At 41.9% G+C, this 23,947-nt stretch overlaps 1 long non-coding RNA gene across 3 annotated transcripts; it reads right to left on the bottom strand.

The window, feature by feature from the left end:
* Nucleotides 1-17,166: 17,166 nt before the first annotated feature.
* On the bottom strand, nt 17,167-22,385 carry LOC129194004 (uncharacterized). Of its 3 annotated transcripts, none has more exons than XR_008573665.1 (3): nt 22,328-22,385; nt 20,566-20,757; nt 17,167-19,902 (listed from the first exon to the last, which is right to left on the bottom strand). It is a non-coding gene; the product is annotated as an uncharacterized LOC129194004 (long non-coding RNA). The 3 variants fall into 3 exon arrangements; XR_008573663.1 differs by having other exon boundaries at nt 20,566-20,762; nt 22,328-22,383; XR_008573664.1 differs by having other exon boundaries at nt 17,167-19,899; nt 20,566-20,762; nt 22,328-22,383.
* Between the last annotated feature and the right edge of the window lie 1,562 nt (nt 22,386-23,947).

Raw genomic sequence — 23,947 nt, 5'->3', positions numbered from 1 at the left:
GTATGTGATAAGGTGTGATTGTGTCTATAATGCAATTAAAAAATAAATAAATAAAATAAAATAAAATAAAAGAGGACAGCTACGAAAAGCTGGTCTCTGTGTCCCTGAGGGGTGTATCTGTGTGCATGTATATGGGGCATATGTGGATGATAGCTAATGATGCAATTAAAATCGGGGGACAGCTGCCGCTCAGAGGGTCCCTCACCTGACCAGCCCCCCCAAACCCTAAGTGTCTACTCTGCGATTAAAATTGGGGGGCAACAGGTCAGTGGCACGGCAGGAGCAGAGGAGCCCCCAAGGCAGCTCCCCTCCCCAACCACGCCTGACCGAAGGCCACCCCTCAAAGTCCTATATATATGTGAGGTGGTGCAGTGGCACAGGAAGGACGGGGGCCCCACACCCCAACGGCGCCCAAACCGAGCAGGGGGGGGACCAAGGACACATAACCGACCGGCCACCCACCACAGCCCAGGCTCGGGCGAGCCACAGGCCGCAGGACACACCACAGGCCCTACCCGGCCCGCCAGGATGCCCAGTCCGGCCCACCCAACCCCCCAGAGCCGATACCCCCAGGGCCCCCCAACACCGGAGCCCCACCGGAGGTAGCGTCCACAGAGCCACCCCCAAACCGCCAAACACCACGGACCAGCCACACATCCCAAGGCAGATCGACCGCCACCAGGACAGCGGGAACCGCGCCCACGCGCCTCCCGCATACCACCACGGCCGGCAAGGGAGCAACACCACGACGACCACAAGAGCACCGGACCCCACATAGAGCGGAGCACGGCCACACCCACGAAGCACGCAAGCCAGAGGCACCAGGGAGGGACAGAGAAGCAAGCACCGCATGACAGGGCCCACGAAAGGAGCGGCCCCCCGCCCGGCGCCCAAGCAGATGCCCCCGCCCGCCCCGCCCCCCGCCACGCCGCAGACCGACCACCACTCCACCCCCCGCCCATCCACCAACACGCCAAGGGAGAAACCCCAGAGGGAGAGAGACAACCGCCGGCCAGGAAGCAGAGACCAGCCAGACACCAGCAGGCAGCAGGGACCGCCCGTCAGCCCTCCGCCAGCCCCACCCCCAAGCACCCGGCCAAAGCTACCCCACGACCGCCCCACCCCGGAGCAAGCATCCCCCCGCCAATCTCGGCCAGCGCCACGCAGAAGAACACCATGCCGCCCGCCCCCATGTGCACCCACCCGCTCACTCGCCCACGGCCCCCACACCCCCCGCCCACCAAGCCACAGCGGCCCCGTCCCTGAAGCGAGAAAGCAAGGGATCCCCCCCTACCCCACCCCAGCACCACGCACCCCCCACCCCGAGCCCAAACCGCACATCCGCGACCCCCACCTCCGCGCCCCCAGTCACCCGGTGGACAGCCACAGGTGCCGGAGGACAACAAGCACCTCCCACCTGTCACACATACACCACACACATAAATCAGTAAAATAAAATAAAATAAAATAAATAAATTAAATTAAATTAAAAAAAAAAATCTGTTACTAATTTGACTTTATTCTCACAAAATTACTGCTATTTTTTTAATTTTCACCTTGTAAATTTCAACTTTCTTCTTTCTCTTCTTTCTTCTTGTAACATTAGAACTTTTTCGCAACCTAATTTTTCAAAAATTCCAACATTATTTGTTTTTTTTGTTTCTCATAATATTCCGGCTTTAAAAAAATAACATCTTTTGTCTTGAATATTTCAACTTCATGTGACAAAAACAAATTGTTATGGCTTCTTCCCGTTAGTTTACAACTTTTTTCACCTAATATTTTTCCTTTATTCTTGTAGAATTGCTGCTGATTTTTCCATTTTTACTATTTTTTTTATTGTATTTTTAGAATGTGCTGCAAATGGCACCCGGGTCAAATTTTGGACACCCCTGCTGTAAGTAGAGGCACTCCCAGACAACAAAGGTTTCGCTCTTTTGAGGTGCAGAAACGGCAGTGGTTAAGATCCAAAGGAGTGAGGCCTCTTCAGGTCAACGACAGTCGTTTGGGTGGCTCATAAAAGTCCATAACAGGCGCATCAGTGTACTTTTTTTGGTGAATTCCAGTCTGGCCTTCCTATCCTTCTTGCTGATGAGTGGTTTGCACCTTTTAGTGTCGCCATTGTACGTTTGTTCATGAAGTCTTCTATGACGAGTAGATAGTGATTACCTTCACTCCTGCCCTCTGCAAGGTTGTTACTGATGTCACCAGTACTTGTTTCAGGGTTTTTCTTTCCAGCTCACCCAATGTTTTCGTCATCACGCTTTCTACGTCTGCCACTTAGTGCGCCAGTGGTTTCTGTCTTCTTCGGGACATTCCAAATGGTTGTAGTGGCTACGAGCGATGCTTGTGCCATGCTTCTGATTGATCTTCCACCTTCTCTCAGATTCACAATTGCTTGTATTTCCACCCATAGACATCTCTCTGGTTTTCATGTTGTTTTCACCTCTTAATATCCTAGCCAATCTGAAACTGAGCATAGACATTCAGTGCTCTTTATTGATTGGATAAGCACTGTAATAGGACACACATGGGCTACAAAACACACCTGTCAGTCACATGTTCCAATACTTTTGGTTGCCCAATTTCACGTAACCATCTTTAGACGGCAAAACGAGTGAAGACTGACTCAACAGAGCTGTGGTATTGCATTCCATTAGCATTTTAAACCCACCACCAGTCTTATAAAGGTTATTTGTAATTAGCTTTCTAGTTAACCATCCTTTGCATTGCTTCCCTTCATTCATTCTCGTGATTACTTGTAAATGATCTCCAATCTTCTATATAACTTGGAAGTAAAAGGAAAGGCTATGCCAAGAATTACAATGTGTTGTTAAATTGTTAATACATAGTAAATTCATGTAGTCGCTAGGAGATGAACTGAGGGTTTTTATAAGCCGTCACAGCATACAAAAACATTGCCCTATGGTGTGTGTTATTGGAAAATTTCATTTGAAATGATTTTCCTGATCACTGGCTTATCTCTTGGAATCCTTCATTGAGGAGTTTAGCAATTTGGGCAAAAAAGGAGGCTATGGAATTTTAGGAGCGAGTTCTCTGCCTTGCAATTTTACCAATCTATGGCTGTTAGCTAAACTACAGTAGGTGTGTGTTTATTTCAGATAAACCAGCAAGGGACCGGTGGGTGGCGAGTGTATCTATGGCAACGGTCTGGTCCCCAGCTGTCACCCAGGAGAAGAAGATGGGTACCATGAGCAGAGAAGACCACTTAACCTCAGCTGCTCCACAGCTTAGGGGAGTCAAGATGCTGCTGGAGCCTGCACGGAACCGCACTTAATATGTAGACAATAACCCCCCCACACACACACACCTCCCCACCCTTATCCAGACAAAGGATGACTTCAAACCAGCCACTGAAAATTAAAAAAACAGCAAAAAGGAAAAAAGAACAGCGCTCTTCTCTCTATGAGAAGCTCTGATGCACCAGATGGAATGTGGGATACGGAGGGGGGGAGTAAAAAAAGAAAACTGGGAAAAGCTAATTAAACCCGGTTTAACTGGAAAAGCAATTTAATGCTTAACTGTTTACTTCGGATACAACGTTGCTATTTTCCGGCAGAATTTCATCGCAGCGGGAACCATCTGCCAAAGTCGCATCAAACCGTGAGGATCCGACAAAAGCCTTGAAAATGCGCTGCGGTTATCCACAAAAGGCGGGTTGTGCTTTTGGGGATGGGATCTATCTGCACTGTAACCAAATGCATTTTAGTGAATAACGTCACCGATACAGCTGCAAAAATTAATCAATTAATCAACATTGTTTTATAGCATAAAAGTTGAAATATTCAGGAAAGAAGAGGCTATTTTTGTTAGTCATGATATTATGACAAACAAAAAAACAAGTAAAGTTGTCATTTTTGGAAAATTAGGTTGTGGAAAATGTTAATATATTATGGGAATAAAGTCAAAATATTATGAGAACAACAGTTGGACATTTTAATAAACAACAACAGCAACAGAAAAGGAAAAAACTGTAATTTTACGAGAATACAGTCAAAATATGAAGACGAAAACATGATATACTAATAAGAAAAAAGTTGATAAAACAATGATAACTCATGAGAACTAATAATGTCATTTTAGTAGCATAGAGTTGAAATATTCAAGAAAAAAGATTTTATTTCATTAAAAGTTGTAATATTATGAGAAACAAACAAAACAAAATAAAGTTGTAATTTTTGGAAAATTAGGTTGGGGAAACATCAACATTTAGTGGGCAGAAAGTCATAATATGATATAATAAAGTCATAATATGATGGGAATAAAGTTATAATATGATATAATAAAATCATAATATTATATAATAAAGTTATAATATGATATAATAAAGTCATAATATGATATAATAAAGTCATAATATGATGGGAATAAAGTCATAATATGATATAATAAAGTTAAAATATGATGGGAATAAAGTTATAATATGATATAATAAAGACATCACATGATATAATAAATAAAATGATATAATAAAGTCATAATATGATGGGAATAAAGTTATAATATGATATAATGAAGTCATAATATGATATAATAAAGTCATAGCATGATCTAATAAAGTCAAAATATGATAGGAATAAAGCCATAATACAAGGAGGAAAACATTTACAAGAAAGTTGAAATAGTTTGGGGAAAAAACAGCAAAAATGAAAAAAAACTTAATAGGCTTTTTCCACCTATATCACAAAGATGAAATGCAGTTGTATAACTATATATAAGTATATATATAACTTGTTAGCATATTTACAAAATGCAAAGTTGCATGCTTTCATTTTTCACTATGTGGAAAAACGCTGGAATGAGTTTGGACACCCCTGCTTTGATGAATAATCGAAACAACAAACTTCAGATTAATCGACTAAGACTACTTAATTGTGTTACAAGTCTGGTCACTAGAAATTAACATTATTCAGTCAAACCGCGCTTCATATAATTTGGTTGTTGTCGAAAATGTTGGCTAAAATGGTGTGCCTCGGTTTTTGTACAATACGCCATGTAACGTTTGCCCTGTACCCTCCACAAAATCCAGTGCCCAACAAAGCACGCAACTCAGTGTCCATGCATTTTTTATTGAGTGTTTTATTACCGGAGTTTTAAACTTTTTGTGACCATTCCTGACCATAGCTTGTGATTACAACTCTGGAAGTGAGTGCTGAGATTTCTGCCTAATTCAGACCAGCGAGTGGACTAAACTCACCAACATCCTTCCATCCATCCATTTTCTATACCACTTCATCCCCATTAGGGTCGCAGGGGCATGCTGGAGCCTATCCCGTCGCCAGCCAATCGCAGGGCACATATAGACAAACAACCATTCAAACTCTCATTCATACCTATGGACAATTTAGAGTTGCCAATTAACCTCACCTGCATGTTTTTTTGGGGGAATGTGGGAGGAAGCCGGAGTACCCGGAGAAAACCCACGCGCACACGGGGAGAAAATGCAAACTCCACACAGAAATGCCCAGGGGAGAATCGAACCCAGGTCTTCCCCATCTCCAGGCTGCTCCTGTATTGGCCAACATGCTAACCACTAGACCATGGCCCTCACCAACATCAATTTACTAATTACTAGTTTCCTCGTTACCCCCATTTTCTACAATGATGGAGAAGCTATTTGATAACAGGTTGGACAAATGTATGAATAAGAATGAAGTACTAGCAGGCAGTCAATACGCATAACATTTCAACTTCTATGGCACTGATGGAAATCACGGAGGAAATGACTCATGCTATAGACCAGTGGTCCCCAACCTTTTTTGACCCACGGACCGGCTTGTGTTCCCACAAATCTCCGGACCGGGGGGTACATTACAGCGATCTAAATTATCTTACTTATTATGTATTGTGTAAAACTAAGACATGAAAAACATCAAATTAAAAGCACAAAATGAAAGGCGACCCACCATCCACCAGTTCAAGTTCCACCCAAGTGTTTCCAGAGAGATGATTACATGGCTGTTTGACGTGTGTGGTAAAAGGCAGTGTGCTAGCATGAATTAACTTGAGACAAATGTGCACATGAGCACTCAATAAGTCATCGAAACTTACCTTTATCCATTCCTACATAGTATCAGCATTTGACACCAAATATGAGGTGAAAGAAAAATCTTATAAAAAAAAAACAGTAGTAGTCTATCTGTGTGGCATTAGATAAAGTTAGCACACCCACAATGGAGATGTGTCAAGTGAGACGGATGTAACAGAGAGAATCCGTCCACTTTTCAAAATAAAACATAAAAATGAAATAATGGAAATTATTTTTTCTTTCTGTGCGGCTCGGCACCAAATGACCTACACCCCGGTACCAGGCCACGGCCTGGGGGTTGGGGACCACTGCTATAGACCACAGAAGGTGTGCAGTTGCAGTATTCATGGATCTTACAAAAGACTTCCATACAATTCATCACAATATTTGAACAACAAAATTCGAAAGGTATGGAATCAGGATTACTTTTGTAAAGTTTTTCATCTTATTTATTTATTATTATATTGATTATTAGATTTATTGTTCTGTCATGCTTGTTTTTATTTTTTTATTATTTATTTATTGTTACACTGATTATTATATGAAATAATATAACATGGAATGCAGGAAGTGAATAATATGCACTGCACAAGATGTGGAATGTATGGGGGGTAGGATGAAATAAAATAACTTCTTGTGGAACTGTGAAATGATTCATGAGATGTATTCCACTGTAACCAGCATGCATGTTCACATCAAATTAAACCAAACCAAACTCTAATTCTCTTCTATAAAATGTATTTTTAATATTTTGGGTGTCTGGAACGGATTCATTGGATTTACATTGTTACCTATCGGAAAAGTTCACTTGGTTTTCATGCATTTCGGTTTTTGAGTGACCGTCTGGAACAAATGAATGAAGAAAACCGAGGTACCACTGCATTGGTTTTTGACTTATCATTTAAACAACAGTCATTTATGCACTTGACTAAAAGACACCTAAAACCTGCATTGTCTTTTTCTGCATGATTATTATTATTACTGTTAACTGCAGTCTCATATTGTTGTCATTGAATTTAATAGGAACATTTTTCTTCGCCAATAGCGTTTATAAAAGTTATCGTATGAAGTGGATTGATTGTAAATGCCAATTGACAGAACAGGACGTGTCAAACTTGTGTTTGTACACGTAAACCCATCCAAATGCAATTTATTTTCAAGCTTCATTAACAGCTCAATTAGTGAATTTTTTTTTGTAGATTGTTTGTTTGGGCCAATCAATAAGTCTGACAAGGTTTATTTTTACCACACTAGATAATAATAATACACGTTATTATTATGTTAACCCAGCATCTCTTCCACACCTGATGGGGGGGATTGTGTGGTTGGCGTGATACGTATTGTCGCTGACAGAGGTTAGCAGGTCAGACAGGAAGCTCTGTTGTCATGGAGTGGAAGCGGACTGCATTGTTCGCACCGCCTCCCCGACTGCGCAGAGACGGCCTAATCAGGCTTTTGTCGCTGCAGCCCATGCAAGGCCACTGAAGAGTTTGTCCCCTTAATCATCTGCCTTCCTTTTGTCTCGCTTTTTACGTCTCGGCGAGCTGCGCTTTTCCCAACATTTTTACACAGCGACCTCTTGTTTTTTATACAGTAGGACGATTTTCCTGTTAAACTGTCACCCTTATAAAAGCCTTTTATCAATCCTTTCAAGTATGCGCCTAGAAATAGAAGCACACGTACAAGTATGTTTTTCAACCCTTTCATTGGCATTTTGCTCCTGAAATAAGTCCGTTCAAAGTAAGTCAAATGTTGGCACATCTGTATATGAATCTCCAAGTCTCCTATAACTTCTCTTTGTTCACATCAGCAACTCTCGTCTCAGCCGCACAAGCTGACGTAGCTAACTAGCTACGTTACCAGTTGGATACTGGAGCGTTGCGGGAAAGATGACTGATGTTGTGTCTGGTGAAAAATGAAAATCCAGTCTTATTTTTAAAGTGGAAGCGAGGAGGGAGAGGAAATTGCTGACAGAAATGTGAGAGAAAATGTGAAATCTGGGACAACTGACAGCCAGAAGAGATGGCAACAGCTAGCGTTAGCACTAGCGCTACCGACAGTGCTAGCAAAGCTTACAAGTTTAAATCAGATTGGACCATGACCACTGTTGCCAACTCCTCATTAAGAAAAGCAGCTATTGGCTGTCCTAGAAGCCGCCAGAAGTTGTTAGATGACGTCATCGGCTAATTTGCACAGAGATGAAGCAGTTTCAGTGGAAAACGCGTGAATGCTGAAGAGATACTTAGAATGAATATTGAAATATCCTAGAAACAATAATAATAAAATAATAAAATAATAAATAAATAATGAAATCTATTCACCGACTGAGGGTCGAACCAGCAACCATCAGGCTGGGAGACGACCACTCCCCGTCCTGAGTGTAAGCAATGTCAAATGAATTTCTGCCAATAGGGGGAGACATTAAAATTGTCCATTTTTTTTCAATGAAAAAATATTACATCATAGAAAATGTGGGACATTTTAAGTCCTAAAGAAGCTGAACACTCTGATTACACAAGGACCGAGGTTCAAACCAGCAACCATCGGGTTGTGAGACAACCAATCTACCATCTGATTCATGTCACCCTGTATTTTACAGTATTGGGAAATATGAAATGATTGTTCACCAGTAGGGGGTGCCATTTCATTTGAATGATTACTTTGAGATTGGGGATCAAACCAGCAACTATTGGGGTGGGAAACTATCTACCTCCTGAGTTTGTCAGCATTTACAAAATTAAAACTACTCACACTTTGAAAATGGAGAGAGAGGCATGGCTGGGACACAGCTAACTTGGTGTCGGTTCTTCCATCAGTTCTTCTTCTATTACTTTAACTACTGACTTACTGTTGCTTTAGCCATATTGTGCTGAGCAGCCAGAACAGGAGCATGGGCACTGCTATTGTGGCTACGCCGCTTATGGTCACGTGGATTTCTCTTGGAGATAAATAAAGTATCTATCATGTTCAGTCCCTGGTATTAATGTCAGTAAAAACCTTCCATGGTGGCATCCCTCCAATACCAAAAAGCCAAAGAAAAAGCCAAGCATACTCACATGAAGAAGATATTTCCAGAAAATCTAAATATGACTTCAAGGCATGCAGTTGTCCCTTTTCCCCTCACTACACGTTGGCCTAATCCTACGGCGTAAATTCCCCTTGGAGCTTTGCATGCATTTCTGAATGTGTGTGTGTGTGTGTGTGTGTGTGTGTGTGTGTTTGCCTGAGGCCATCCCAAGGGAGGCTTCACAGGCTTTAGAGGTCAAATCAGTTGTAGGTCTATTAAAAAGGCAAGCAAACACATTCTTTGCCACGGCTTGTCATTCAGGCGCACTTAATTTCCACTTGATCAACATTTATGCTGCAAAAGTCTTTGTCCTTTAGCTGCTGTAGACCAGCTGACCTGAAAAGGCCTTTCTCTGACAGAAGGCTGAAGAAAAAGCAAACACAAAACACTATATATACATACATATGTATATATGCTAGAGTTTCGACATTTCGAAATTCACAGAATGACAGATTGGTGCTGCAGTTCATTTGCAATGGACGACTACTCAACGGAAACGGGGAAAAACAAAGCGATTCTGTGACACAATGCGGCACAAAAAGACGGAGGGCTTAAATAGGCCTGTTTATTCACATGAAAATGAAAGATGCATTCGGCGGCAGCTTGGAGGACACACTATTCATTCTTAGAGCGCCTGTGGGTCGTTGTGTTCTTATTGACGCTCGCTATGCAAACCGCAAGATTGGATTCTCCAGTTTCTGTTGGCGGTTCTTTACATTCCTGAGTGAAGTTGCAAATCGTATGTTCATAAATTTGAGAAATTGAATTTTTCATGGTATTAAAAGGGACTGGAGGCAGCGGGTTCCTCCAGAAGGCGGCAACATTCCAACGTACTGCAAGCATTATACTCCGCCTCTTCCTGCTATGATGTAGCACACGCACACACGGTAGTTATGTTTGTTGTTGGATAATAATAGCACTTTGGTCATTGTGACAACAACATGACTGTAAAGACTGCTTTTGTCTCTGTGTGTACGCACCACGCAGACGCTACCAGCCGTGAGTGTCAGCCACCGACGACTCTATTTTATTTGGGCCAAACAAAAACTTACCACAATTTTTATGCACTTTCATTTGTGTAGCGGAACATTGGTTATGCCCTGGAGGTGAAATGGTTTGGTTTGGTTTGGTTTGGTTTGGTTTAGTTTATTTGAACATGAAGGTTACAATGGAATACATCTCATGAATCCTCCTTTCACACTTCCACATGTCCAAAAGGAGTAGGAAGAAGCAAAGCTTGTTTAATCCTACCCCCCATCCATTCTACATCTATTACAGTACATGTTGTTCACTTCCTGCATTCCGTGTCATGTTTTCTGTGACAGTCAGAATAATACCTAATAGATAATAAAAATAATAATAATAATAATAATAATAATAATAATTTTTAATAATAAAAATAAAATAAATAAATAAATACATGTTTAAAATAAATATGAGTAACGAACAATTTTTTTTTAAAACAAAACAAAAAAATAAATAAAAAAACCTGACAGAACATCACTGTGATAATGAAGACTCTTCTGCCTTGTATTTAGCAAACATCAACTGCTTGTATTGTTTTTTTAATTTTCTCATCTCTGTACTTTGTTTGAGTTCCTCACTCAATCCGTTCCATAATTTAATTCCACACACAGAAATGCTGTGGGTTTTCAGCGTAGTTCTTGCATATAAATGTTTTAAGTTTAATTTTCCTCTAAGATCACATTTCTCCTCTCTGAGGAGCCACAATCCCGTCGGAATGGAAATTTGTGGTTTATTCCTGGATATTCAAAGTGCATTCTAAAAACTCCGACTGCATTCGAAATATTAGGGCCCATTCTTGTGGCCGGTCCAAATGCCTTGAGCATGCTAAAAACTTTCAAGGTTGATTCAAAGTGGAAAAATATCCAACGGCATTCAAAAGGTATGCTAACTGCAGTCTGACTGTATTCTAAATATTCTTACGCTATTCCAACAGCATTCCAAACATTCTGATTGCATTTGGGGAAAAAAAATGCAGCCAGCTGCACCTGAAACATCACTATGTCGCCTTATTCATGTCATACGCCAAGGAAAAAAGGAGCCAAGTTAACTCCACCAGTGGCCGCTGCCATGGACAGTGCTGAGTTGCTGAAAAGAGGTGCCAAGAAGCCTGCTGAAACTCACCAATCATACGTCACCAACTCACATCATGTCATGCGCCAAGGAAAAAAGTAGTCAAGCTTACGAATTTCAAATCTTCTCCGGAATGTGGCGTAAATTTTGAAACGTTTTCTTTCTGTCTGGTTCTGCTTGATTCGTGCTGATTCATGCTTAGCGTGACGGGGGCTTTAGCATTCCAGAAGGTTACCGTAATCTAACCGAATCCATTTTTCCAATAAGAAATCATGTAAATTCAATTAATCCACTCCAGACACCCATAAATGTTAAACACGAAACCCTTTTTTATAGTTTTAAATGCAGAAAACAATTCAAAATGCATATAAATGATGAATAAAAAGAGTAAAGGAACATTTGATGTCACTTTTACCTTGATTGTTGACAAAGACAGCAAAAAAGTCCACCTTGGTGTTTTGCTGAGTTATTTCTTGATTTTATTAGCTTTTCTCACCTTCTTTATCAAAGTGCTGGCACTTGCAACTTTCCTTGGTGCTGTCGCAGGTTATTTTGCAATAAGAAAAGCAGAGACTTGTGGTATAACTGTGTTAGTTAGCAAAGAACTATACAGCGTCAACCGCTGACGAGTGGTGACAGAGCTGGGGGACAATGACTTCTGGTTCCAGCATGCTAACAGGCACATTTTGTGATAAAAAAAATACTGCAGCCACATCCATCCGAAAAAGCCTATTAGTTTTTCATTTTTTGTAGTTTTTTCCCCCCAACTATTTCAAATACACTAAACAGGAAATGTACACAGACACTTTCAGCGCAAACAAAAAATTACGTGAGCCACTGTCATTGTGAAAAAGACCTTTTTCTTGTACAATCTGTTCTTTTAAACCACTATTGGTAACATATGCTATTGGTAACATATGCTAGCCCGGAGTGGTGTTTGGAGTAAGTTGCATACAGTCTTTTTAACACTAATAATAAAATGAATGTCTTTTTTATATCTTTTTCATATTCTACTGAGATAAGGCGCTTGCAGTAGATAGGGGGTCATGAATAGCCAATAAAATCCATTGCTAAATGTAGTCATACATTAAAACTCATGCAACTGGATTATTAGACTTACAAGCAGCCAGTAGCTTCAGGCGTCCTGGGGCAAAGTGACACAAGATCAGCGTAACCAGACTCTGTCAAGATTAATTACCGCTGATTCCGAGTGTAGCTTGCATTGCTAAAAAATTTAATTCGCTATTGATTTGACTCTTAAATGGTAAATGTCCACTCCTATTACCATAACACGGACGCGGGGCAGCCAATACTGCACCCAGAGTGCCGAAAAGGTCATTTAGCTTTTATAAATTTTCTTGTTTTGTTAGAGACGAGTGTCGGGGAAAACAGACACCTGCCACCTGCAGCCTGTGGGGGGGTTGGCTGAATCAGAAGTGGGCTACTCTGTTGGTATATTACTCTGACAGACATTTGTCACTCTAGACGGGGAGCGTGCGCTGTAATAGATTATTGACCACCTCATCGGGCTCATCACTCCACACGACTAAACAGCATCAAGATTGGAGCAAGTTAGTCCCGAAAACCACAGCACAAATGTCACCCAAAATGACCATTCATTGAAATCAAAAAATCATGAATTAAAGTAAAGGTCGTGCCTCCATTGTCTGTGTTTTTCTTTTCTGTTTGGCATTTCCCAGCATCCTTAATTGTATGATCATTCATCTTGGAGCACTAATTTACCCCCTGCCTGCCTTTTTAAACGCTAGGCCATTCTGTTTACCAGCTTTCAGAATTAGGAAGGCACTCTCCTCCAGCCAAGGAGCATATTGTTCAGCATGAGGGGGTTGGGGCACATGAGCTGAAATAGGCATTGTTTCATCTTCTATATGTGCATTTCTTTCTTCAGCCTTCAAACAAAGTTATATCAACTGGATTTTGTCAAGGTTTACTATGACACTATTATTTATTAACATGCAGAGGATGAGTGCGCCAGAATTACTGTACTTCACAAAAAAAAAACCATGCCGGTTTTAATCAATTTTACAATCGTGGCGCCACCTATGGGTTGTGGTCCAAATGCTTTGGAAGAAATGCAAATGAAATGCAATGCATATTTAAGCAAATGTTACGTATTCTTGGCCTTAAGCATTTGCAAGCATAAAAATGTTCTAAATTTACTAAAATACAAATACAGATTTAAAGCAATACAAGATGTCAATGAACTGCAGTCTACTGGCCAATAGGTGTCACTAATAACACCCACCAGACTTGGTGGCCAACACAGGCTTTTATTATTTTATAATTATTTTTCTTACAGCAGGCACAACAATAAAATAAAAATAACAATGATAATAGTAATAATAATAGTAGTCAACACCATCATCATCATAATAATAACACGGGCTATTGTTGTGGGCGTACTCCGGCTTTGAATCCCCAACGCCACTTCCTGTCCACACATACAGAAGACATTTCTCAAAACACGCAAAAGCATGAGTTTTATTTATGTCTTAAATGTGTAATTTCCTCAGATTATGTCGACTATTTTGGGGGAGATGGGTGTAAAGGTGACTATAGGGTTGCTATTTTATGTCCACAGGGGTCTAATAATGGTAAACATCATATTCAGAAATTCAGGTTTTTGATGATTTAACTACAAAAATATTCCGTTTGTTAACATTGAATCCTCGTTTGCAGAATTTCACTTATCACAGTCTTGTCTTGAACCAATTAAGTGCCATAATACTGCAGGACCGAGGATTGAATCAGCAACACCAGGTTGGAGACAACCAATCTACTCTCTGAGCGATGTCACCCTGTTGAGTAAGCAGAACGTTACAGTAATGGAAAATGGGAAATTATGTTCCACCAGTAGGGGGTGCCAGATACAATGACCATTCATTTTCAATGGGAAAACTGTCACAGAAAATATGAATTTACAGTAAATGTGGGAATTCTTTTCACAGGTCCTGATAGCCGACATGTACTTCATGTGGGAGGAGTTAGCGGACAAACAATGAATAAAAGAGGAATAACACCCAGCACCTGCCCCCACGGTGCAAACCCCCATATATCTCCATTTTTTTAAAAAAGGGAAATAAATAAAATAAATAAATAAATAAATAAATAAATAGATTTTAAAAAATAAATAAATAAATAAAAGCACACACGCACATACATTGTGGTCGAATCATTTCAAGACACCCCACGCAGGGGACCCGAGGTGCAGCAGAGTAGGGGACCCTGGGGCCTCAGACCCACAACCCAGATCCCGAGCCGTGGAGAACGCAGACCAAAAGTAAGCAAGAAAACCCCAGGCCCGCCCCATCCCAACTGCAGGACGCTACCAGCAAGGCAGACAGAGGAGCAGGCGAGTAGGAAAGCCAGCAAATGAGCAAGCGGGAGGGCAAATGGGCAGGCAGCAAGGCAACCCACCACACGGGGCAGCACATCCCCGGAGAGGGAGTGCCACGCCCCCAGATCCCACCAGCCAATGGAAGCCAGACCACCCCCCCACCCCTAGAACCAACGGCACACCACCCACGCACCGGAGCAACACCCCCGACAAGCCCGCACAAAGATCAGCGGCGACAAACGGCCAAGCGCCCGGCAGAGAACCATACCCCCAGCAAGCCCGGCCCTAAGGCGCACACTAACCACCCCTTGCCCACCACTCAGGCCCACGGTCCCCACGAGCAAGACCAAGCCCCACCCCGTCACCCCAGCAGCCAACCACGGCGGCATGCAGGCCACCAGTAGCACAGCACCGCTCCCCCGGAGACTGCCGGGTCCCCCTCAAGTGCGCAGAAGTGCCAACGGCCCAGGTCAGTCCAAGGGAAGCGCCGCAAGCCACCCCGCCAGCACAAGCAATAAAGATAGCAAACACTGAGGTACCTCTAGTAAAGTAAGCCTAGTATTGTACCTCTAGTAAAGTATATTCTGGAGAGATCTGATTGTTGGCCCGAACACAGGCCTTGGGGGTGCTATATAGTCTTTTGATCCATGTTCTAAATGGATCTCCAAAGCCAAAGGTTGCGAGGAGAAATTTCCAGTTTACTCTATCAATGCCTTTTCAGCATCTAATGAGAATGTTTGCATTTCCATTGAAATGTTCCATGCACACACGTCCAGAGCAGTGTGATGTGTTTTAATGTGGTGTGTTGTCTCTTCAATGTGTCCATCCATCCACCTCTTAACCTTATTAGAGTCGTGGGGGTATGCTGGAGCCTAGCCCAGCTGACTTTGGGCGAGAGGCAAGGTACACCCTGGACTGGTTACAGCCACCTAACATGCATGTTAGGTTAATTGGAGACTGAAACCGGAGTACCAGGAGAAAACCCATGCATGCACGGTGCACACTCCACAGGGAGATGCCCAACGGAGATTTGAACCCTGATCTTTCAGATCACCTGACTGTGTGGCCAACATGCTAACCACTCGGCCACCAGCAATTCATATAATAACTACCTGCTGTTTGGATTCTTGGGCCCTGTCTGTTATGCAATCGGAGGACATTTAGGCTTATTTTGCCATTGCTTTTTTAAGCCACGGGAGGCCCATTAATTTCAGCAGGCCTTGTCCTCTCCAGGGGCGATGGTGATGCCCCCAGCGGCACGCGTGCACTCCCATTGTATAGAGCCATTTACATCTGTGGTCAATGAATAATGACACTTCTTCCAACACGGCCAAACACATGATGCACCAACTGAGGAAAACAAAACAAAAAACAAAGATTTCCCAACTAACTGCAGAACAGCTCGGTTCTCAAAGAGGCGCCGTTATTAAAAAAGCCACAAGCAAATCTGTAAAAATTTCTTTTGTTACCTTGCACAGCGTTGGAAAAAAAAAATCTGTTGCTGTTCTCTTCTGGCACTCTCCCAACTGTTTTTGACCCATTAAATTAGCCACATTGGCAGATATGGTGCCATGCTAATGCTGTGGGCTCCTCTCAAGCGGGTGCACAGACTTCTGGCACGGTGGATCTGGCTCTGGCTGTGCCACCGCTACCACACATCATAGAATATTAACCCTTTTCTGTTCCCTGACAAATGTACCAGATGGCCTAGCACAATAACAGCTGTCAATTTCAAGCGACTGCCTCTTTGGTGGATTTTTTTTTTTTTACCCCCTTTGCTCTTTGGGACACTGGGAGGATTTTTAAAGAAATAATAAGCACACTGATGTTCTGTTGCAGCTTGTAATGAATCAAATGTTACAGCTGTGCAAGATTCCGATTTCCTCATCGGGAAAGCAGAGAGGTGTTCCCCACTGTGATGGGGAAGCATATTTAAATATACAGCACCACCAAGTCTCCCCTGCCACCGGAGGCAGCTCAGTGGTCGTAAGATGAGGTCCCCGGAGCCGCTTTGCTGGCATTCTGAGTAAATTAAAACTGAGCGATCCAAATACATTCTTTATTGTGGCCCTAAAGCACAGGGAAGTTGTATTTGGACCAAATGGCGGCTGGGGAATTGCACTCCTGTAATGTACCCGTTGCCTTATTTACATGATAAAAGCTGGAGTCAGGAACAGGCATGGTTTCTTTACTAACATCACCTCTGGTTCATCACAGACATGGGACCAAATCATTGTGGCAATTTACATTCTGTTGAACACACTGCCTGGGATACAGGACAGTGAACGCCCTCAGCTGTTCAGGTTACGTTTCCACAGCCACATTTGGTCATTGCAAGCCACGAGGAGCGCACCGTTTCTCTTAAACTAGTGTGCCCAACAAAAGGGTGGCTTGCGGTTGTTTTTTTATTGGCCCACAGTACATTCTAAAAATAGAATTAAAAAAGAGAACAGCAAAATTGTAAAAAAAAAAACCAACAACAAAAAACAGAAGTACCGGTAAATTTATGAGAATAGTGGCAAAATATGAGGAAAATAAAGTCACAATTTTACGAGAAGAAAGTTCCCACTTTATTGTATTGTATTGTATTGTACTTTATTTATCCCACAGCAGGGAAATTCACTTGTTACAGCAGCAAGCAAGATACGGAAGTAAAGAATGCATAGTGACATAGTGACTACGACATGGTTCAGGTGGTGCAGGTGTTGTAGAGCCTGACAGCGGTCGGTATGAAGGACCTGCGGAACCTCTCCTTCTTACACCGTGGGTGTAACAGTCTGCTGCTGAAGGAGCTGCTAAGGGAACCCACAGTGTCATGTAGCGGGTGAGGGTTTATGAGTATAAAGTTGTCATATTCTGAGAAAAAAAAAATTTAGAAGCATAAAGTTGAAATATTAAATGAAAAAGTTGTGATATTTAAAAAATAAAGTCATAAAACATGAGAAAAAAGTTGTCATCTTATGGGGGGAAAGGTCCTCATTTTACGACAATAAAGTCATAATATTCTGAGGAACAAAATATGTAATTTTTAGAAGCATAAAGTTGAAATATTAAAGAAAAAAGGTGTTATTTTCTTAAGTTGTAATACACTCCTTACCAGCTGTTCTTAAGGAGGTTCTAAATAGAACTTCAAAATGCAAAAAGAATAAATGGGAGTGACACAAAAATATTTTTGGTGTAAGCAATTTACTACAAACAAGCATTCAAGTGAAATAGGCTTTTCATCAGATAATCAAAAGTTCATAAACCCTGAAACACCCCTAAAATAGAATTAAAAATATAAAAAAGGAGTGGGTAATGAGTAGCTGTGCCATTCTTGTTCATGAGGTGAAAAATGGCTTTGAGCGTTCTTGATGTTCCCAGTGTTCCCAGGAGGCTGGTGAGAATGTTGCTCAAAGTGCTGAAGATGGCTTCACTGTCTGGAACTCATGTCCATTTTTGTAAATTCATCCCCAAATGTTCTCCATTGGATTTAGATGAGGGGAACACGTGGGATGGTCCAAAAGAGTCAGCTTATTCCTTTTTGTGAAGTGCAGCGTTGTCCTGTTGAAAAAGCCAGTCATCACCACACAGACGAGGGCCTTCAGTCATGAGGGATGCCCCTTGTGAAATCGCCACATAGCCCTCTGCCGTGTGACGCCCATGCACAACCTGAAGCTCCATGATGGCGCCCCCTCCACTGTGCCATGTGGAAAGCATCTCAGGTGGGATCTCCTGGTCATGCCAGTAACATTGGAAGCCATCAGGTCCGTCAAGGGAGAATAAAACTTTCTTCCACCTTTCAGTGTCCCATGTTTGGTGCTCTAACCCTAACCCTAAATTCCAAAAGCCCAATTTTGTGGTGTTGAAGGAGACGAGGCCTTTGACAACCTTTTTTCCTCTTAAAAGAAAAGTGCTTTTTTTGGAATTTTGCCCATCATCCACAATCTTCATGTAAAACATGAACACCTATTTCTTTCCCTTTTATGTGCATTCTAAAAAGAGAAAATGAGTTAGCATGAGCCAGTTAACATTGCATGTCATGGGAGGTACCTATTACAACAATAATGCCCTCTAAAAAAGCTCTAAGAAGGTTTTATATCCATGCTGTGATCATGCATTAACAAGTATATTGATGATAACGTAGAATATAGTATCTTGCCGTATTTTGATGATTTAAAAATTACCGGAACTTTTTTCCTAGGCGCATTGATTTCCAATAGGAGCTACGCTACTTCCGTCAACAGCAGCAGCATAGAAACAGCGACGACACTTCCACTGACCACTCTCAGTGGGACGGCTGTGTCTTCCAGCACAAGACTTGTGCTCCAGTCCTCAGGTAAAAAATGCTGAGAGCAAACTAGCATCTTGTTGAGTCTTCATAGCAAAGTTGAGAGCCAGTAGTATCCCACTCTTCCATCCCGTGGCAGTGGCTTGAGGCACTGTGAGTGACGCTGAGACTAGCGAGGTGTTGTGTTAGATAAATATCGTTCTTCGTGTTAGCTGCTACCATAACAATATACAGGTTAAAATAGACGACAACATATGAAAATGGAGGGATGAGCTCCTCCTCCTGTGCGGGACAGAGACGATGAAGGGCAGACTCACATGCCTAGACACCCAAGGCTATTTGAATCAGGTGATAAGCATGTGGATGACTTTTTCTGGAGGCAAGAGGCCTCTAACCTTGAGCAGATAATCATAGCAAGCTAGTATGTCATTAATGTGTATCTTAGCAAAAATACTTGACAAAAAATATTGTATTTTTGTGCATCATTACAACAAATATTAGTCAAACCGAATGGAATAATGGACGTACAACATTTTCTAAGTTTTCCTGACAAATGGTAAATCATTGGTTCTGTTCCATTCCTGTCATTTTGATGCACAGGACGGTTGATTCATTGTGTCTTTCTTGAGTTAGGAAAAGTTAACACAGGTGTAGCTTTCCTTTTTATCTTGCTATGTGTAATCAATGCGCCCAGGAAGGAAGTCCTGCTAATGCTTAAAATGAGAAAAATACTGTACAAGTATTCCATGTTATTATGAATGTACCTGTTACTACATGCTCACAGCATGGATAGAAATCCATAAAAACTACTTTTACACGGTAGTGCCGTCGCTTCCGCATCAACTCTTCATATACCAGTGCTTTGTAACTCAATTTCCCACCTGTCTTGAGCTGAGGGCGACACGTGGAAGTCAATTCTAATATCAACTCTGCAGTGCAAGTCTGAAGGAGAAGCCCGCAATCTGAACGGACTTCATCAATGGCCGTGTTGAGTGAAATCAATTGTGAATTGACTTCAGTGCGCTTGGTGACAGCGCAGCGTCTGATCGTCCATGGCTCTGCTGGAAGAACATCGGGCTTAATGACATCTGAGGCGTATAACTACGGCGCTCATATCACAGGTTTTTGACCTAAGGCTAAGTACCGCAAGCAGGAGGTGAAATCTATACACATGCTACCAAGGTGCAATAGTTGCTCACAGTGGGGAGGCGGGAAACCTAATTAGAAAGGGAAAGGGTCGACAACATATGTCACATGGAATCCAAACCTAGTAGCATTTGCATTACTTGCTCATCTATTGCCATTTTCATAATTAGCAATATACCTTTTTGGATTTACAAACACTGTCCTTTTATGCGCCCCCCCCCCCCCCCCCCCCCCCCCCAACACACACACACACACACACACACACACACACACACACACACACACACACCCCGACCCCGTGCCATTTTCTCTGAATGGTATCCTCCCCCTTAAAGATTAATTGAAGCCAGGATAAAACAAAATGGTTCCCAGGGGGTGGCCCACTGTTTGTTATTCATGTGGGCCTGAAAACAGCAAGAGTAAATCCTCTAAATAGTTGTTAAGCTGGGGATATTACCATATGTGTGCCATTTCCATAGACTGACAGCTCCCTCTGGATCAACTGGGGACTATTGATCTTGCAGCACTCCATTTCAAGTTAATTGTGCTTGAAATGAGGTCCACACTCCTAGGCATACCTTTGTTTGAAAGGTGGATATTCCTTTTTTTATTTGGCAGGATGTTGATATCAAAGACGGAGGATACATTCGGTTTTTCTCCAGTTGGTCTTGCGCAGGTGGTTTCCATCGATGCTAGATGGCGGGAGCCCTTGCGCTTGGTTTTACATGTTGCCGTTTCTCATTGATCATTGGGCGGCGATGAAGCCCCGCCTATGCTGACAAATAAAAACACTGCAATCAAAATGTCTTAATGTACAGTAGACCAGAGAAAATGTACTCTGCTAGTTTTCGGACAGAAATTTGTCACTTTTGAAAATACAGTGGAACCTCTGTGAGCATCATGAATCGCTTACAGAAGGTTCAACTCAAACCAAAACCTACCATAACAGAATCTATTTTTCCATAATGCAAAACCAATGAATCCATCTTGTGTTAACACAAAACACTAATTTATAGTTTTACAATTAGTTTTACATACATACAAATGCAAAGGATGTTCAAAGTGCAGCCTAAGGGCCACCTGTAGCCTGTAGCTGTTGTTTTATTGGCCCTCTGCACATTCTATCTGGAAGTACAATGTAAAAATATAAAAAATATGGCAATAATTGCAATCTACTACTAGAATTTCTACTACGTTACACTCTTCTGCCCCAAAAGGGCTCACTCCATTCATGCCGTTATTCTATGGAACAAATGCACCAAGGTGTTGAAAACAATACACAGAGTGAACTCTCTTTCTGCCTGTTTGGAGGCGAGAGACGAGGAAAACAGACACGCATGCACATGGCAATATTTTGAGACCGGCAAGTTCATTTTAATTTTTTGTGTGATTAACTAATTTATTATCATCCCAGGCCTAGTGCCCACAAGACAATTTTGTCACGTTTTAATCTCACAACATCTTGTAACACCCTTACTACATATAAATATATATATATATTTTTAGAAGAAGAAAAATGACGATTTTTTTATATTTCAACATTGTGCTTCTAAAATTCATTGTTTCTCCCTCATATTACGACGTCATTCTCATCAAGTGATGACTTTTTATTCTTGTAAGATTACAACTTTTTTCTCTTCATATTTTCACCTTATTCTCGTAAAATTGATGTTTTTTCCCAATTTTTTTTCTTTTTTTTCTTTTTATTTTATTTTATTTTTTTATTTTATTTTTTATTTCAAACTTTTTTCCTAAATTTTTTAACATTTCAACTTTATGCTAATAAAATGTTGTTATTTTTCCTCATAATGTTACGTTACTCTTGTAAAATGATGATCTTTTCTCATTAGATGACAACTTTTTTTCTCTTAATATTTTGACTTTATTGTTGTAAAATTGATCTTTCCATTTTTGCTTTTGTGTTTTTTTTTGTTGTATTAATTTTGTTAAATTATATTTTTAGAATGTGCCACGGGCCGTAAATGGCCCCCGGGGCCGCACTTTGGCCACCACAGCACATAACACAACAAAACAAGCCGCATATTGCACGTTATCAGGGAAATGTATGCAAACCAAGGCAACATTTTGACTTACATTTTTGCCGTAAACCAAAAAACATGCTAACTGGGGTGTATGCTAACTGAGGTTCCATTGTACTACTGATTTTCCCACCAACTGGGCAATGCACAAACAATCTGAGCCAGAAATCCATCAACTCATTTGCAGCGATTATTTAAAGAGAAAACCTGAGGCAGGAAACATTCAAAGCGCTTGTGTAAATTGTTTTTATTTAGTTTAGCTGTTATCTGCCCTGAAAAAAAAAACACTTCCCAATCTTACCGAGAGGTGAACGTTGGCGCGGGAAAATGCAGCGAGCACCCGGAAAGTTTCATAGCTCTGCGGCTAATGTACGTACGCGCTAATCCCTGTCACGATTAAGTGCAAATCGGATTAGGGTATGTGACGTGTGTGTGTTTTTACAGGTGCTTTTGACAGTGCAATAGAAACAGTGTGAGCAGGTTGACTCCCAAAGGAATGAAGCAAAGTACAACCTCATTAAGGCAAAAGAGAAAAGGCTAAGGTAAGCCGCGTTGCTGTGCAAATACCGCCATGCCGGCTGATTAAACCTCTCAGTCCTGCCTGGAACTCGGCCTGGCAGATTATTTCGTAAATCCAGAGAGGATAGTTTACACCAAATGAGTGTCAGTCCCAATCTAGGGAGCATGGCATTATATTCCCATCCCTCTGCCAGCATGAGAAAAAATGCAAATTCCATCTTCTCTCGCATATCAATCTGATGTTCCTGGAGCAATATCTGTTTGCGCTGTCAGATCACAACAAATAAAAGGTGTGTAATGGGGGACATTAGAGGGGGACCCAGTTTATAGAGGCAGGATTTAATTTGCATGGCAGATTAGCCCTGCGGTTCCACTGGTGGGGCCCACAGCCTCAGGGGCAACATCACCTCTTTGCTCCATCCCTCCATCTCTTTTATTCTTTTATTAATAGGATCTCGTCCCTTCAAATCCATTAAGTCAACCGAACAAGCCTGAGTGTAATCTGATTTTAAATTCAACATGAAAACGTTTAACCAGCGACCCCCCCTCCCGGCTCCGTGCTGTTTTCCTGCTGATGCGGGAGGCAGGAGATGGAGGGATAAATGATAAACGTCCCTGAATCACCCTCAAAGTTTGACACCTCATGGTGGGTAAAATGTGCTTTATGCACATGTACAAAAGGGGACAAGAATCCCTGAGTGTGTTGTGTACAAAATAAAAACATGTTCCATCTCCGAGGCCAGCTACTTCCAAATCCCAGTGGAAGAGTGAGATTGAAAGCGAGGGGAAAGCATGGCTGGAGGCTTTTTTTTTTGGTCTCCACCCTCAGTGCACCGGCCTGACTGGGGCCAAGTTCCACCTCAGTGCTCCGGCGAGCCACAGCATTACACAGACAGATAAAATACACACACAGACCCACGCACAGCCAGGGTTAGCAGTTATTAGACAGCAAGAGGGGGAGAGAAGGGAGGCCGGTAGAAAATCATGAATTCATAAATACACTGACAGGCTCTGAACTCACCACAAGACATAACTGAGTGACATGGAGTGGCTTGACAGCTTGAAACGCTGCATAAGTGGCACACAGAGGCCTGGTAATTGGCTGCACAGGCATGCTGCTCCACACGTTGTGTTCATGCTAAAAAAAACCCCAACAAAAACAAACATCGGAAATGATGAAAGTCTTGATTTATCTTTGCTGCATCTGTCCTGTACTGACTTCTAGGGTGTGTTACAAACATGATCATCCAAACCCTGGTGCGCACCAAACAAAGGGGACCAAGACCACTTGAGACAGGATTCCAACTGAACTCTGATGCTGTTCCATTCTCTTGGGCTGAAATGTGAACGGCCAGTGTTAAAATGACAACAAACGCAAGCAGAAAATACAAATCTAGTTATC

Source organism: Dunckerocampus dactyliophorus, chromosome 14, assembly GCF_027744805.1.
Source record: "Dunckerocampus dactyliophorus isolate RoL2022-P2 chromosome 14, RoL_Ddac_1.1, whole genome shotgun sequence".
In the NCBI taxonomy this organism is placed as follows: Eukaryota; Metazoa; Chordata; class Actinopteri; order Syngnathiformes; family Syngnathidae; genus Dunckerocampus; species Dunckerocampus dactyliophorus.
Note: the sequence above shows the minus strand (reverse complement) of the source record. Positions and strands in the feature narration are given on the sequence as shown.